Here is a 2,789-nt window from a genome sequence, read left to right as displayed (position 1 = left end):
ATGTCATTGAATTCCTTGGGTTTCAGTTTTCGCTTACCAACGTAAAATGGCTGGTGACTAGACGACCCCGCTTCAGCAGACCCGCGCGTATGTAAAGATCTACGAGGCACACCAGATGCGCGAGCACACCCAGTAGTTTTGTGCAATGGCGCATAAGAAGCAGCCACGTGCGCCAATTTCTCCCCCTTGTGATACACTGCGAATGGTATCTCTGAAAAGAAGAAAAACACAAGGAACAATGATGCATTAAGCAAAGAGTCGCGCAATACACAAACGAATTCTAAATAAATTCACTAACCTTTGAGGTGGTGCGTGAAGCAAGGGCGACAATCGGGGCACGACCAATGCTTAGAGATACCGCCAGCGTACATGGCAATGTTCTTGTGCATATATGTACACAGATTGGCCCATGCATTTGTCTAACATGTCGCACTCCAATGAACTTAATGGAGGCGCACGATTAATATCAGCGTTAAAACCATATTTTCGTTGCTTTATCTTGGCCTAAGTCGAAGGAACAAAAGTGTTATCGACGAAAAAGTAAATTTCTTTCCAGTTGGGGGAATCTTCCACCAATAGTCTTGGGTAACTCCTGACTATCTTTAAAAGTATAACAGCCCCGATCAACTCGCTCATAGGTGAAAATGTTCTTGAAAAGATTCACCATGGGCGTAAAATCGTGTGCATGGCACCACATTTGAAAAAAAAAAACTCTGCAAGCGCCATTTGGGTCCAGCTGCCCAATGCCAATGTTAAAATGAGATAATACTAACATATAAAATTTGGTGGGGGATACAAAAATTACCCCTCTCCATTACCATGTCATAAATCGCGACCTTTCCATAAGGAGGACGATTAGCGCCCTCACAAAAGCTCGGAACAGAAGGTTAAACTCCTTAATCGGAGGGTACCATTTGGTCAGCTTATCTATATGCTCTTGACTTATGTCGGACATAATATTCCTCACATTTGAAAAATCGGCGCTCGTGCTACTTGCAGCCATTATAAGAATATGTGTGTGAAAAAGACAGAAGATATAAGTAAAAATGAAAGTGAGAAATTGGGAAGTATTTATAGGAGAAGAAAAGGAGGAGAGAGAGTACGGCACGAATCTAGACCGTACATGAAATGTCCCATTCATATTGATTATAAATGTTCCATATTAATTGATTTCGTTGCGAGGTTTTGACCTCTATATGAGACGTTTTTCAAAGACTGCATTCGTTTTTAAAACAAACCATAACCTTTATTTTATCAACAAGGTTAAAAGGACACCACCTAGATTATCAGAAATGATAATCTAAAAATATCACACTTACACACTACCAATACATATTGATTTACAATATTAATATGTTACAACAAAGTAAATCTCGAATGCAGTTTTAAACAAAATTATACAAGCATGCTGACACCAAATCTTGTCCATATATTAGCATGCAACAGCGGAAGCTCTTAATAATCACCTGAGAATAAACATACTTTAAATGTCAACAAAAATGTTGGTGAGTTATAGGTTTAACCTATATATCAAATTGTAATAATAGACCACAAGATTTCATCTTTCAATAACATGCAATCTGCATAAAAATCATTCGTATGGTTGAACACCTGGTAACTGACATTAACAAATGCATCTAGAATATCCCCATATATAAATATCGAAGTACTAAAGCAGTTCAAATTCTCTTACTGGGGCTTGTCAATGGCCCATAGATCTATCTTTAGGATTCGCGTCAATTGGCGGCAATTATAATAAACACCAATTCTTAGGTTACCAAGTTCAACAAGGGTGATATCCGGTATAACGATTCAACATAGAATGTAGTTTCAATACTTGTGTCTATTTTTCAAATCATATTCAAAACTGCATGTATTCTCATCCCAAAATATTAGATTTTAAAAGTGGGACTATAACTCACTTTCACATATTTCTACTTCGTCGGGAAGTAAGACTTGGCCACTGGTCGATTCACGAACCTATAATAAATATGTACATATATATCAAAGTATGTTCAAAATATATTTACAACATTTTTAATACGTTTTAATGTTTTAAGTTTATTAAGTCAGCTGTCCTCGTTAGTAACCTATAACTAGTTGTCCACAGTTAGATGTACAGAAAATAAAGTAATATATATTATCTCGAATCAATCCACGACCTCGTGTATACAAGCCTCAGGCTAGATCACAACTCAAAGTATATATAATATTTTGGAATCAACCTCAATCATGTATAGCTAACTCCAACATTACTGCATATAGAGTGTCTATGGTTGTTCCGAAATATATATATATATATATATAGATGGGTCGATATGATATGTCAAAACATTGTATTTGTGTCTATGGTATCCCAAGATTACATAATATATTAGAATACATGTAAAATAAAATATGAGTTAGCTAGGATATGATTAATATAGATTTGTTACCAACTTTCACGTAGCTACAATTAAGAAAAATAACCAATCTTGTTTTACCCATAACTTATTCGTTTTAAATCCGTTTTGAGTGATTCAAGTTGCTATGGTTTCATATTGAACTTAAGTTTATGAATCTAAACAGAAAAAGTATAAGTTTATAGTTAGAAATACAGGTTACAAGTTGTTTTTGTAAAGGTAGTCATTTCAGTCGAAAGAACGACGTCTAGATGACCATTTTGGAAAACATACTTCCACTTTGAGTTTAACCATGATTTTTGGATATAGTTTCATGTTCATAAAAAAAAATCATATGTATTTAGTAAGACGTTGTTATAACGATAATCGTTATAAATATCATTTTCG

The sequence above is a fragment of the Rutidosis leptorrhynchoides genome, chromosome 1 (genome assembly GCF_046630445.1).
Source record: "Rutidosis leptorrhynchoides isolate AG116_Rl617_1_P2 chromosome 1, CSIRO_AGI_Rlap_v1, whole genome shotgun sequence".
Taxonomy (NCBI): domain Eukaryota; kingdom Viridiplantae; phylum Streptophyta; class Magnoliopsida; order Asterales; family Asteraceae; genus Rutidosis; species Rutidosis leptorrhynchoides.
The sequence above is the reverse complement of the archived record's forward strand: the minus strand, read 5'-3'. Positions refer to the sequence as shown.